This window comes from Macrotis lagotis, chromosome 1, assembly GCF_037893015.1.
Source record: "Macrotis lagotis isolate mMagLag1 chromosome 1, bilby.v1.9.chrom.fasta, whole genome shotgun sequence".
Taxonomy (NCBI): domain Eukaryota; kingdom Metazoa; phylum Chordata; class Mammalia; order Peramelemorphia; family Peramelidae; genus Macrotis; species Macrotis lagotis.
In genome coordinates this window covers 261,930,966-261,946,814 of record NC_133658.1, presented here as the reverse complement: position 1 = coordinate 261,946,814, position 15,849 = coordinate 261,930,966, and positions in this window count along the sequence as shown.

Genomic DNA, 15,849 nt, shown 5'->3' with positions numbered 1-15,849 from the left:
AGTGAGAGGAGATCTTCAACCCAGGTAGAATTGTAAGTCTAAAGGTCCCTAGAAAGGATAGATTCAGCATAGAGAGAAAGAGAGAGGAATTGACTTTCCCAGAGCTTTCTCCTCTCATTGGGGTTCCTGAGGAGTATGGAGGCCCAGTAGAAAAAGAGGGATCTTTTGCAGGTTTATAGTATGGGGTATGAGTACTTTGAAGTCTGTGTTTTCTGTTTTATTTTGTTGATTTCTGTTGTTAATTTGAGTATTTCTGTTGAGTTCTGTTCTATAGTCCATGGATTGTTAACCCAAGTGCTTACTTGGAAGTTGAATGGGTTTTTTTTCCCTTTTTATTGGTGGAAATCTAGACTGAAGTTAAATTCTGGTTTCCTGGGGGGGGGGGGGGGGGGAGCCTGAGTAAGGAATATGAGCCCAAGAGAAATTTCTTAGAAAAGTCTTTAAGATTCAGCATGGTTCTTATAGACTCAGAGCTGAAATTCTAAACCAAAAGTTACAGATGAAATGGTAAAGTTTTATCTCAGAGTCCATAAAGCTTATCTTTTCAGAAATAAGCTCCCTCCAGACAGGCAGCCTCAGTAATAAGGCCAAATGGATATTTTGTAACCAGTGAATTCTTGCACAGAACCAAATAGAAATGACCATTTAGACATAGGCTAAGTAAGTGTTGAGATCAACACTCTAATTATTAAGCACACACATTTCATCATGTGTTTTCTCACTTTTTATTCAAATTATCTCCTTGTATACCCTACCTTTTCCTGTTGCATCAGGGTGTGGGTTGGTAAGCTCTTTTGTGGTTCCTTTCATCAAACCTCATTAGCTCCATTTAAGGATGAAATGGAAAAGGGTCATGTTTGGGAAATATAGTCTGGTAAGACATTTCCAGGGCAGGACCTCCCTGGTGGTATTATTTATTTAATATCAGAGGTTATTATTCTTGGGGAACAGTACAGGTTTATTAACAGTAGGTTAAGCCATATGGCTAGAAAGCTGACATTGCAAAACTGTAGATTGGAGGTACTTCCTTACCCAGGGACAAAAGAGGAAAAGGTAAAGATTAGGATTGCAAGCAGTATGTTCAGTTTTTTAATCTATATTATAGATACATAGGGGAGAAGCTAAGTCTCTGGCAAGAATCCAGTCTCCTCACCATTTTCTGAAGGAGTGGGATAGAAGGAGAGCTTCCCTACTTACTAAATTTGGACTCAGAGCATCTGGGTTTAAATCCCTCTCTGACACATGACTACCTATATGATTTGAAATCAGTCACTTAGATCTCTGAGCCTTAGTTTCTTATCTACCAAATGAGGAAACTGGACTAGATAATGTCTCTGGTCCATTACAGTTCTAAATCTATGATCTACAATTTTCTCTAGACAATAAGTTTCCTCATTTATAAAATTAAGAGGTTGAACTATTGTGTTTGTTGTTTTGTGATTTTCAGTCGCTTCCTATTCTTTTGTGACCCTTTCAGCATTTTCTTAGAAAAGATAGTACAGTAGTCTTTCATTTTCTTCTCCAGCACATTTTACCAATTAGGCAAATAGAGTTAAGTGACTTGCCCATGGTCTCTCAGCTAATGTGTCTGAGGCAAGATTTCAATTCAAGTCCTCCTGACTTCAGGTCTAGCACTTTATCCCCTGACCCCCTAGTTGCTTCTAAGGTCCCTTCCAGCTAAAAATCTATGATCCTATGAATCTGAGATTACTGCTGTCCTACTTCCATGCTTTGGTTTTAACCCTATTCCAGGTACATAATTTTTCCCATCCCTGATATGGAGTTTTGAATTGTGCATACAGCACTTTTTCTTTCCCTAATATACTTACATGTCTTAGAATGATATATTTAGAGCTGGAAGACACCTTACAAGGCCCTTATTTAATAGATGAGGAAACACAGGTCTTGAAAAGTTAAATGATCGTCTAAAGTGACTGCTAGTCACCTAATGGGTCACTACGGTCACTAGTAGTAAGGATTTAAATCTAGGTGCTCACACACTAATAAATAATAATAACCATAGCCAGGATTTTAAAGTTTGCAAAGTACTGTATATGTCATCTCACTTGGACCTTACAACAACCCTTCGAGCAGTTGCTATTATTATCTGCATTTTACAGATGAGGAAACTGAGGATGAAAGAGTTAGCAACTTGCTCAGGATCACATAACAATAATCATCTAAGGTCAAATTTGAACTCATCTTTCTTATCCTAAGACCTGCACTCTATCCACCATACCACCTAACTCTTTATTTTACTCTTAATTACTCTTTATTAATACTCCAGGATAAAATATAACATCCTCTGGTTTTTAAAGCTCTTCATAACTTAAACCCTTTCTACCATTTCAGTATTCCTATGCCTTACTTCCCTCCACATACTCTATGATCTAGTGGACACCCTAAGTCTCCTTGTTTGTCCTTAAAAAAGATAGTCCCTTTCCCTTCTCAATGCATTTCCATTAGCTGTCCTGCCTGCCTGGAATTCTCTCCCTCCTTTTCTTTGCTTCCTGGCTTCCTAGGCTTCCTTCAAGCCTCAGCTAAAATACTACCTTCTACAAGAAACTTTTCTCAATCCACCTTGAAATTAGTACTTTCCTACTAAAATTTATTTTGAACATTTATTGAATATCCTGTATTATGTACGTATCATTATTTATATATATACATACATAGATTTAAAATCCTTCTTCTTTGTCCTGTATATACCTTTTATTTCCTGTGTATGTATGAATGTTGTATATTTATTTGTAAATATGGACATATATAGTATGTGTACATATATGTGTATATATATAAAAAAAGTTAAAGCTTAATAAATGCTTTTTGACTTGATTTGTGTTATAATCCCACAAGCTCCCCAAGAATATGTATGTATGTCTTATCCAAGTTGATTATATTCCTTAATGCTGGCACAGTGTTCTCAATAAAATAGGTTTTTAATACATGTTTATTTTATCATTAAACTAAGGCAAGTTAGGGGAGGCCACTTGAATTGAATCTTGGAAAAAATGAAATAATAAAGTGAATAGAAAAGAAACATTTCAAATGAGGGAGGCAGCATGAGCAAAAAACCTTGATTCTAGATCTTGGCTATCATCATGATGCAATGGGCGCTTTATCCCCCACATACCTTTGCAGGGTGTTGTAGGTGACGTTACCCCAGAGAGTATTCAAGACAAAGAGTTGAGGGATGATCACAGTAAGACCAGTGAAAGGATAGGCAGAGATCTCTTGACAGAAGAAAAGTTCAAGACCAAACTGGAAGAGAGGGATTTGATTAGAATTGGGTTGACACATCCCAAAAAAGAAGGAAAGGAGGGGAGAAATAGCCAGATAATATGACTGCCCCTCATCTGTCTTTTCTTGTCTCCTCTTTCTGCTCTTTGAGTGGAAGAAATGACTGTAGAATCTTGAGGTCTCAGTGTTCCAGGGGGAAAAGATAGGCAGCAGATCCAAGGTTTCAAGATAGAGCACTTACAGCAAGTAGGCAAAAAAGCCTAACACACGTTCTACTGTTTCTTTAATTGTGTCATGAGGATATAGCCAAACTGGGCAAGGATAGACTAGATTTAAAGATTCCATCCAAGAAGCTGGGAAGACAGTTAAGGTTTTTTGTTTGTTTATTTGGTTGGGTTTTTTTTGAGGGATATGGAATTAAGTAGTAAACATGAGTGTTGTTTGTTATAGTTTTATTAATAATCTTGCTATTTCCATTTTGAGTAAATGTCATTTTGTATGATCACAACATCATGTGCTTCCATTCTGATAGGTCTTTTGGGAGAGTTAGAGGAAAATGTCACCTCTGTGTGGGCTCACAAGTTTTAGATATTTAGTTGGTATTCAAGGATGCTACAACTGAGATGGAGAAAGGGGGCCAAAGAATGGATGTGACTTGCTTGGGTTCTCACTGTTGCAAAGCTGAGGTTAGAACCCACCAAGGTGCCCTGGCACCAAGATAAGAATAAGCGAGATCCACATGAGAAGCAAGGAAATCAGTTTGACTTGGAAGACAGATACTCCAAGAGTTTGGAGCATTGTATCAGCCAACCTCTCCTTGTGATGTTTGTCCCACCAAAAAATACACAAATATATTGAGTGTTTTCAGGAAGCAAGGCCATCACCCATCTGATGTTTTGTAGTAGGATCTGATTTCAATAAGGAAATTGCTAAAGTTAGACCTGTGGTGTATCAAAAAAAAAAACTCCCCAGGCATTGTAAAGTGCCAATTTATGAATTTCTATCATGGAATCCCTGGGTTAACCTTGACCTATTCTGCTATTTCTTTAAGCAAGAATAGTTCCCCCCTTATCTGGATGGATTTTCACATCCCTAAGGGGTCAGGTAGGGTTCCTTCCTTTCTGCAGGTTGTAACAGCCCAGACTTGACAGGACCTCTTAGGTCATCTGCCCACACTCGAGTGACTAAATAGCCACAGAAGAAGGTGGCCACTTCCTCTTGGGCAAGAGGAGCAGAAGTGGGACAGATATTCTTGGAAGAGTGAAGGAGCAGGGCCGCAGTTCATCTGAAGTCTTGGGCAAGGACTGTAAGGGAGAAGTGTGTCAGAGGACAAACCCCGGGCAGAGCTTGAACCCCAGCAACAACTCACATTTCCACTGGGAAGCAAGCCTCTAAGGCAAGCTAGACAAACATTTCTATTTTTGAGGTTCGGTAATATGTTTTCTTCCCCCCTGCCAAATTTACTGGGTAGAAGGTTGGATTAGATGACCTCTAATGTCTCTGCCAATTCAGAATTTACAACTTACATACTCAGTCAAGGAATCATAGAATCTATAGAGGAAATTGACTCAGAGGTCAATTTGATTTTAAAAATTCAATAAGCATTTGTAAAATGCCTACTATATAATAGCTAACATTCACATATCACTGCGCTAAGTTATGGAGACACAAAAAGAGGCAAAAGACAATCCCTGTCCTCAAAGAGCTTACGATCAAATGGAGGGGAGATGGCATGCAAATAGAGATAAACAAAATATTCTAGCCAAACCATATTTGAGCAAAAATCCCCTCCACAACATCCTTGACTAGAAGTTAGCCAATCACTGTTGAAAGATTTATCCTCACACAATCACACCAACTTTTGTTGATCATGTTTCTAGGGAGTAAATTTAAGCTTCCTCTGAGTCAATGTCATGATGCTCATGAGCCACCTGCTACAAGTGGGACTTCAGTTAACTGTCAGAAGCAAGAGGAAAAATCAATAATCTCTTCACCAAAGAAAAGTCTCTTTTATTAAGGTATAATAATGGCTAATAGTCATACATCACATTTAAATTTGCCTTCATCACTTTACATATAGTATCTCATTTGATCTTCACCAGAACAACTGCCCTGGGAAGTAACTGTTATTATTTTAAAAAATGAAGAAACTGAGTCTGAGAGTTGGGGCAAGAATGATTTATCCAAGATCACAGAGCTAATAAGCTCTGAGGCAAAATTTGTACCCAAATCTTCCTACCTCTGAGTCCAGGACTGAATCTATCCATCTAGTTGCCTATGAAATTTCATATACCAACTGTCAAATAAACAATGCTACCAAAAGTCTTCTTGAAATTCCTGAGGCCAGGGATGGCTAGATGGTGCAGTGGATAGAGCACCGGCCCTGGAGTCAGGAGTACCTGAGTTCAAATCCAGCCTCAGACACTTAATAATTACCTAGCTGTGTGGCCTTGGGCAAGCCACTTAACCCCATTGCCTTGAAAAAACTAAAAAAAAAAAAAAAATTCCTGAGGCCAGTTCTTTTCTGCCTAGAACAGTCTGACTCACACAGAAGAGACTTGCAGTTTGCCAGACATTCAACACATTAATTTGTACACCTTATTTTTAAAAGTATCTAATTCTGTGGACAGTTCATATTTCCCATGTTTTTAAACAATTTTGTGTAAAAATATCAACCATAATCTGGGTCTTCTTTGCTGTACTAATTAAGGTGAGGGAAACAGGTCAAATACTGATAACCTAGAATGTTAGAACTGGAAATAATCTTAGAACACAGAAAGTTAGAGATTGAAGGGATCATAGAAAATGGAATATTGAAGCTGTAAGGGATTTTAGAGGTTATCTAGTCCAATTTCCTTAATTTTAGAAGAGGAAACTGGGGTGGCTAGGTGGCATAGTGGATAAAGCACTGGCCTTGGAGTCAGGAGTACCTGGGTTCAAATCTGGTCTCAGACACTTAATAATTATCTAGCTGTGCGGCCTTGGGCAAGCCACTTAACCTCATTTGCCTTGCAAAAACCTAAAAAAACAAACAAACAAACAAAACCAGAAGAGGAAACTAAGGTGGAGAGAAAGTAGCTTGATTTAGGTTACACAGTAATGAGTACTAGAGAGTCAGAGTTCAAAGCCAAGTCTCCTGATTCTCAGTCCAAGACCCGCTATTGAAGTTAAATGGGTTCTATTCTCTAAAGCCAAATTTAAGAACTCAATTCTATTTTCTGTAGTCAAATGCAGCCTCTCAGTTCAGAAAGGGGAATAGCTATGAAAGATCTCTTTGAGATGCTTGTAGGGTATAATGAACATTCAATTGTTCTTACTAAATTTGAAACAGATAACATGACTTTAGAAAGTAGTTCAGATGAAAATACTGGTTTTTCTTTCTAGTCAAAGCAGTCTAAGAATTAGAGACTGCACTGCAAGAGTTGAGGATTTTACAGAAGTCTAGACATAAGAAAATCACAAACCATCAGAGCTGGCAAGAATACAGATAATCTAGTCCCAAGGCAAATGGGTAGATTTGTTAGTTTGACTATAATTATTTGTTATAAAGATTATGTCTTTCCCTATTTGAAGGAAAGGGGAGCAATTTGGTGGAAGGGAGGGGGAGGAAATAACTAGTGATAGTGCTGCAAAAAAAAAAAAAAGAGGAAGAAAAGAGGATCACAAAGCATCATTTAAAATAACAGAAGGAAGTCCAGAGGGAAATAGACAATTTGGACAGCTTTGAAAGTAATATGTTGAAATTATTATACAATTTGAGTAAACTAATTATAACACAGAGGTACAATGGATAGAACATGGGGCCTGGAGTCATGAAGACTAATCTTTTTGAGTTCAAATCTGTCCCGAGACACTTCCTAGCTGTGTGACCCTGAACAAATCACTCAACTGTATTTGCCTAAGTTTCCTTCCTGGAGAAGAAACTAGCAAATAACTCTATTCCTGTATCAAGAAAATTCTAAAGGGTTTAGAAAGATTCAGATGTTTTTCAGTCACATAACCCATAACAACACATAACACAGCTTCTTGGTTTCACATAAAAATCTTCTTTTTCTGTTCCACTATATATATGGAAATATATAGCTTGTTTGATAAATACAAAATAAACTTATTAAAAAAGATATCTGGGGGGGGGGAGCCAAGATGGTGACAAGAACCGATTGTGTCTTAGGCGCTCTCTCATAAAACTCATAAGCTAAGGACTCTAACTAAATTTTCAAGAGACAGAACCCACAGAGGGACCCAGTGAGGCAGTTCTCCTACTCAAGGTAACCTGGAAAAGAGCAGAAAGGTTCTGCTCCCCGGGGTTGGAGGGGCAGCCGCCAGAGGGGTGGCCTGCCAGAGCAAAAGAACTTTAGCCTCCCAGAGGCAGCCCCAGGGTGCTGGGAGCCTCAGGCTCACAGCAGGGGGGTGAGTTTCCTATGCTACACCCCAGGGAGCACTGGGCACAAAGTGGGGGAACAGGGCGGTGGGACCTCTGCCAGAGCGAGCACATGAAACCCAACCCTCAGGGCACACAGTAAGCAGTGTGGCCAGTGCAGCCAAGTTGCAGGAAACAGAATCAGGCAGAGCAGGTAAGCAGCAGCCCCCAGGGCATGAACCCATTGAACCTAGGGAGGGGAGTGGATAGAGACTGCCGAGCTCTGCCCCGGAACAGGACTGGGGTTCTGACCACATTCAGATCCTGATGGCAGTCTAGGCCCCCCCCCATAGAACAGCAGGGGCCCCCTCCACCTCAGCCCCATGGCAGAGGGGGGCGCATATGGTCATTCACAGACCAAGAGGGAGGACAGAGCCTCACACACTGAAACCCTTGTGGGAGTGTCCCAAAAGCTAAAGAAGCACCCCCAAAACAGGCTAAGGCTGGGAAAATGTGCAAGCAGAGAAACAAGAGGAACACCACTGAGAAATATTTTGCCTGTGAGCCCAAGAAGGATCAAAATACTCAGTCTGAAGATGAGGAAGCACAAGCTCCTGCATCTAAAGACTCCAAGAAAAACAGAAATTGGGCTCAGGCTATGACAGAACTCAAAAAATACTTTGAAAATCAAATGAGGGAGTTAGAAGAAAAACTGGGCAAAGAAATGAGAGAGATGCAGGAAAAACATGAAAATGAATTCAGCAGCCTAGTCAAGGAAATCCAAAAAAATGCTGAAGAAAATAGTATGCTAAAAAACCAGCTTAGGTCAAATGGATAAAACAGTTCAAAAAGTTATTGAGGAGAAGAATGCTTTAAAAAGCAAAATGGGCCAGATGGAAAAAGAGATAAGAAAGATCTCTGAGGAGAACAAATCCTTCAAACAAAGAATAGAACTCAGGGAGATTGATGAATTTATGAGAAACCAGGACTCAATACTTCAAAACCAAAGAAAATAAAAAATTAGAAGAAAATGTGAAACATCTCATTGAAAAAACAACTGATATGGAAAACAGACTTATGAACGATAATTTAAAAATTATTGGAATACCTGAAAGTCATGATCAGGAAAAGAGCCTTGACATCATTTTCAAAGAATTACTACAGGAAAATGGCCCTGATATTCTAGAAGCAGAGGGCAAAATAGAAATGGAGAGAATCCACCCATCCTCCCGAGAAAGAGATCCCGAAAAACCAACCCCCAGGAATATTATAGCCAAATTCCAGAACTCACAAGTCAAAGAGAAAATATTACAAGCAGCCAGAAGGACACAATTCAAATACTGTGGAGCTGCAGTCAGGATCACACAGGACTTAGCAGCAACTACATTAAAAACTCGTAGGGCTTGGAATATAATATACCAGAAGGTAAAAGAGCTTAGAATGCAACCGAGAATCAACTACCCAGCAAGGCTGAATGTCCTCTTCCAGGGAAAAAGATGGACTTTCAATGAACCAGGGGAATTTCAAATGTTCCTGTTGGAATGGCCAGAGCTGAACAGAAGGTTTGATCTTCAGATACAGGACTCAGGTGAAGCATGGAGATTGGAGGAGAAGGGGAAAATATGAGGGACTTGATGATGAACTGCATGTATTCTGCATAGAAAAATGACACTGATAATACTCATATGAACCGTCTCAGTCAATAGAACAGGTAGAAGGAGCTTTCATAGTTGAAACACAGGAGAAAGCTGAATTTGAAGATAAAATATGCTGTAAAAATGGAGTCAATAGGAAAAAGGGAAATGTAATGGGAGAAAGAAAAAGGAAAGGGGGAATAGGCCAGGATATTTCATATAATAAGATTTTTCTTTATTACAATGAGCTATTGCAGTGATATGGAAGGGGGAAGGCAAGGTGGAATGAGGGAATCTTTGCTCTCATCAGAGTTGGTTAGGAGAGGAAACAGCATATATACTCAATGGGGTATAGGCATCTGGAGTAAGAAGGGGGGGACAGGGGGAAGAGGGGTGATGTGAGGGATGGAGGAGAGGATGGACCATGGGGGGAGAGTGGTCAGATATAACACATTTTATTTTTTACTTCTTGCAAGGGGCTGGGATTGGAAGGCCTGTCCAGGACCATAGGGCCAGGTGGATGCTGGGCCTAAGGGGTGGTATGGGGACTCAGGGCCTCTTGGCCCCAGAGCCGGGGCTCTGTCTGCTGTGCCACTCAGCTACCCTACAGCAGAGTCAGAGTGAAAGGAGAGAGAAAATATAGTACATGGTAGTGGAGAAAAATGAAAGGAGGGAGTTGCGATCAGCAATGGCAACAGTGGAAAAATACGGAAGTAACTTTTGTGATGGACTTATCATAAAGAATGTGATCCACCCACGACAGAGTTGTTGGTGTTGGAACAAAGACTCAAGCACATTTTTTATTATTATTATTATTATTTTGGGGGTGCAGGGCAAATGGGGCTGGGTGGCCTGCCTGGAGAGGCATAGCAGGGTGATCATTGGGTGTCTGAGGCTGGATTTGGACCAGGGTGCTACTGCCTCAAGGGCCAATGCTCTGTCCGCCACCCAGCCACCCCTACTATTATTATTATTTTATTTTATTTTGGGTTTTTTTTTTCTTTTTTTGGTTTTTGCAGGGCAGTGGGGTTGGGGTGGCTTGCATGTCACACACCTGGGTGATTGTTGGGTATATGGGGCCAGATGTGGGCTTTGGTGCTCATGGCTCCGGGGCTGGTGCTCCATCCATTGCACCACCTGGCCATACCTACAATTATTACTATTATTTTTAATTTTAATTTTTTTCTCTCCCCTTTATCACTCAAGCGAGTCTATATTTAATGGGGGAAGGGGGTATTTCATTTACTCTTAAACAAGAATATTTTATTAATTATTAAAAAACATTATTTGTACAAAATGAGAATAAATATTAAATAGAGAAAAAAAGAAAAAATAAAAGTTCCAATCCAAAAAAAAGATATCTAATCCATATACCTCATTTTTCTTATCTGCAAAAAGAGTTGGAGAAGAAAATGACAAACTACTCCAGTATCTTTGCCAAGGAAACCCCAGATGGAAGTCAAGAAGAATCAGATCCAACTAAATAACAATGAAGCAACCATATTACTATAAATGATTGTTACATTACATAATTCATCTACAATGATATCACAATAAACATCTCATCGTATATATTATATATTATATAATATATATATATATTTAAGCACATCTCTCAGAGCTTCAAAAATATTACTAAAAACTTTTCATAGAAAATGTTTTCATTTGAGGCTTCCTAAAGAAGACTAACTGGGGGGGAGGGCGGGGTACAGCTAGGTGGTGCAATGGATAGAGCACCGGCCCTGGAGTCAGGAGTCAAATCCAGTCTCAGACTCTTAATAATTGCCTAGCTGTGTGACTTTTTGCAAGTCACTTAACTCCATTGCCTTAAATTTAAAAATAAAAATAAAAATAAAAAAAGAAGACTAACTGAGGAAGTAATTGGCAAATCACTACAGTATTTTGCCAGGAAAATTACTATGGATAATATGGCTCATGGAATCATGAAGAGTCGGACATGACTGAACAACAGAGAATACTAAATAAGAAATATCTGATATTTGCAGGCCAAGGTTTTTAAAAAAAAGCTATTCTAAGAGAAAAACAGAAAAAACAGCCTATTATCAGGACAAAGACTTGGGTAACTCTGAAAAAATGCTTCATTTACTCTATTTCTTTTTTTTTTAGGTTTTGTTTTTTTTTTTTTTTGCAAGGCAGATGGGGTTAAGTGGCTTGCCCAAGGCCACACAGCTAGGTTAAGTGTCTGAGACAGGATTTGAATCCAGGTACTCCTGACTCCAAGGCCAGTGCTTTATCCACTATGCCACCTAGCTGCCCTCTCTTAATAAGTTTACCTTCCATTGATTAAAATCATTTTTAGATCTGAGTCGTAGTTTAATAAGTAATACCTCTTATTTCTCCACTGATCTTCCAAATACATTTGAAAATGCTGGTGACTCAAAAAAGAGTCAAAAAACAGATCCTGCTCTCAAGGAGTTTACAATCCAAAGTGACCAGATTTGAGTCACTTCATCTCTGAAACCTCAATTTCCTCACATGTAAAAAGGGAATTGTAACACTTAGATATCACCCTCATCAAAGCTATTGAGAGAAAAAGCACTTTGTGGAGAGCTCACATGGCCCAATGAAAAGATCAGAGGATCTAAAGTCAAAGGCTATGAATTCAAATCTTGACTCTACTTTTATTATCTTTATGACCTTGACCAAGTCATTCAACCTCTATGGTCCTTATCTTTAAAATGAGAGGGTTGGATTAGATGAGATTCAAGATAACTTCCAGTTTTAAATATATGGGGCCAAGTGCTACTGTGCAAAGGTGAAAAATGATGGATGGTCTCTACCATTAAGGAGTTCATAGTTTAGGAATGCCAAATCTGGAATGATCCTTAAAGCTTAACTAGTCCTCTCCTTCACTCTTCAGGTTAGGAGCTGAAATACCTGAGTGGACATGACTTGCCCAAGATTTTTTTGTTTGTTTGTTTATTTGTTTATTTGTTTTGCAAGGCTATGGGGTTAAGTGGCTCGCCCAAGGCCACACAGCTAGGTAATTATTAAGTGTCTGAGGCCGGATTTGAACTCAGGTCCTCCTGGCTCCAGGGCCAGTGCTCTATCCACTGGGCCACCTAGCTGCCCAACTTGTCCAAGATTGGACAGCTAGTCTCAGCTACAGAATTCAAATTCAAAACCAGATCTTTTAATTCATTCTACTAAACCAGGGGAATGGGATAAGACACATACATAAACAGCTATCAATTCTATTCCTCCATTCCAGGTTTGTTGCAAGAAAGGCCCTTTGTAAAAATCATAAGGTGCTATATAGAAAGGTATTGCTTGCATCTGCCTCCTTTTCATTCCCACTGTTTTTATACCCCAGCTCAAGGCTTCCATCCCCTATTCCTTAAACTATTATAATGATCTAAATATTCTCCGTGTCTTAGTTTTCTTCACTCTAATCTGTCCTTAATACAACTAAAGTTATCATCCAGGTCATTTCCCTGCTCAAAAACTTTCAATGATTCCCTAATGCCTATGGAATAAAATAAAAATCTTTTGATTTGGTATTCAAGACCCTCCTACCATTTGGATCCAACTTTGCAGTCTTTTCAATGAATAATAATAATAATAACTCCCAATTATGTAACATTTAATTATGTGTGTGTTTTATCAGCCATTTTATTTTATTCAAAACAAAACATTTCATTTTAAAAATAAAAACATCACCAAGATTATAACCAAGAAGAATGATGTTTTTATTTTGTGTACACTTTAGTATTCCCTTTGTGGAGATTTAACCTCTGTCCAATCACTATTTTCGGTCTGAATGAGTAGCAAATCTCATTAATAAAATTAATCTCTGTTGGACAATATACTTGTTGGTTTTTAGGTATATAAATGGTATTAGCAATAACTTTGCCTTAACTAGCTTCAGAAGGAGATAATCCTGTTCTTTCAGTTATTCAGAATACTGATAACCTGAAAGAATCTAAGGAATATAATTAAGAATGTTCGTGGACATTACTTTCTAAGGGTTCAATTATAAAAAATTTACTGAATGATTGTCAGAAGCAAGACTCTGCATAAGGTCTGGGGATGCAAAAATTTAAAATTTCACTGTCCCTGCACTCAAGAGGACAAACTGGGGGGGAGGGAAAATTCTACACATGCAAAGTATAGGATAAGGACAAAGGAGAGACCCAGACAAAAATGCTCTAGGAAAATTTACAGAAGATGAGAACAGTGCAAGGAGGAAAGAGGGAGGTGCAAGTCCTATTCTTCCCAGAATCTTTTTTTCATTAACTTGTTTGTCCCTTTCTCAATGGAAAAATAAAACCAAAACTTCATTTTCTCTTAACTTCTGCATATTATTCAGAAATTATTGCAGCCTCACAGAATAAATAGGATAGGGAAGGAATAGAATGGAGGGAAATACAGCTAATAATAGTTACTGTGGAAAAAGATATTGAAGAGACTTCTTTGATGATAAAGAAGGCAACTCATCCTAGAGACAGAACCAATGGAATCTGAATACAAACTGTAGTATGCTTTTGTTCTCACTTCATTTCTCTTGAGGTTTCTCTATCTTTTGCCAGGGGAGAAGGGTTTATGTTTCCTTTCACAATAAGATTATTGTAATAATATGATAATAAATAAACTAAAAATAAATATTTTTTTAAAAAAAGGGAAAAGGACCTACATTACAAAAATATTTATAACAGTTTTTTGGTGATAGCAAAGAATTGGAAATTAAGGGGATGCTCATCAATTGGGGAATAGCTGAACAAATTATGATATATGAATGTGATGAAAAATATTGTTTTATAAGATATGATAAAAAGGAAAGAAACAAAGAGCAGGCAGATTTCAGAAAAACATGGCAACACTTAAATGAACTGATACAAATGAAGTAAGCAGAACTAAGAGAACATTGTACACAGTAACACAGTATGCTCAACTATGATAGACTTATGATAGACTTACCTCTTCTAAAAATATGGTGATCAAAGATAATTCAAAAAAACTTGTGATAGGAAATGCCATCCACATCCAGAGAAAGAACTATGGAGTATGAATGCAGATATTGAATGCATACTATTTTCACTGTTTTAAAATTTTTTTATTTTTTTCTTTCTTGTATTTTTCTCTTCAGTTCTGACTCTTCTTTTACAACATAGCTAATATGAAATTATTTTAACTTGATTGTATATGTATAACTTATATCACATTGCTGTATTGGGAAGGGGGAGGTAAGGAAGGAAGGGAGAAAAAATTGGAACTTAGAAATTTGCAAAAATGAATGTTGAAAACTATCTTTACATGTAATTGGAAAAAATAAAACACTATTAAATTTAAAAAATTATCTCAGCCTCAAGTTCATAGTAAAACAATAGTTTAGTTATGACAAAAGATTTAGAGCTGGAAAGGACCTTAGTCCAATCACTTTATCTTATAGATGAGGAAACTGAGGTCCCAGAGTTTTTAAGTGATGTTTCTAAAGTCATATAGATAGTCCAAGGCAGAGCTACAATTTGAACTCATACTTTCTGACTCCATCATGGTATAGTCTTTATTAAAAAAAAAAAAGACAAAAAGTTTTAGATAAACATATCAAAGGACGTGACATTCTGCTCCAAACTCTCTTCCAAATGGGAATTCATTTCCCCATTTTTATGATCCAAGTGTGAATAAAGGTTAGGTAGAAAAAGGAGGGGGAAGAAAGAAGGCAATAGAAACAATAATGGAGAGTAAAAAGAGAGGAAAGAGAGAGAGAGGGAGAGGGAGGAGGAGAAGAAGAAGAAGAAGAAGAAGAAGAAGAAGAAGAAGAAGAAAAAGAAGAAGAAAAAGAAGAAGGAGGAGGAGGAGAAGAAGAAGGAGGAGGAGGAGGAGGAGGGGGGGGGATAAAAAGAAAGAAAAAAGAGAGAGGACCTGGAAGAGCAGTGGAAAGTGTGTTGTTAGATTTGTAGTCAGGGAACTTGAGTTCCAGTTCCAATTCTACCAGTTACCATCTAAGTGATTTGGATGATGTTATTTAATCTCTTTGGTCCTTATTTCTCCCCAGGGGGAGAGTTAGATGTCCTCTAAAAGTCCATTCAACTCCAACTGTGATATCATGCAACCTCCCAATCTCAATGTAGCAGGAGTAGGATACAGGCAGTCCACTTTAGGATTAAGGGATCCTGAAGAAGTGTGGAGTGATTTCCTTGGGCCCAGGCAAAACTAACAATGGAATCCCTGCCTATACCGCCCCAAAGTTCTTGGACTCAGAGAATCAGAACTGCAAAGGGCCTCCATCATTTTATAGATCAGAAAACTGAGACCCAGGAAAGTGAAATGACTAAATAAAGGTCACTCAGATAGTGAGTCTCAAGGGTGGAAGTTGACTTCCAAGCCAGTGCTCTTTCCAATTGAGAACCCTGCCACAAATTTCATTTGTGTGCCTCTCTCTCCCTGAATGAACAGTACTAGAAAGAGACCCCACTCAAATGCCCCAAGTCCAAGGGATTCCTCCTGACTGACACAAGACAGGGTGACAAGCATTCTTTCTGAGAACATCAGCTGCCATTTCTTTTTTTTCTTCCTTCTTCCTTTGAACTCCATGTTGCTGAAACATCTCCTCAAATCCATAAATGCATCCAAATCAAACCATAAGAAAACTGG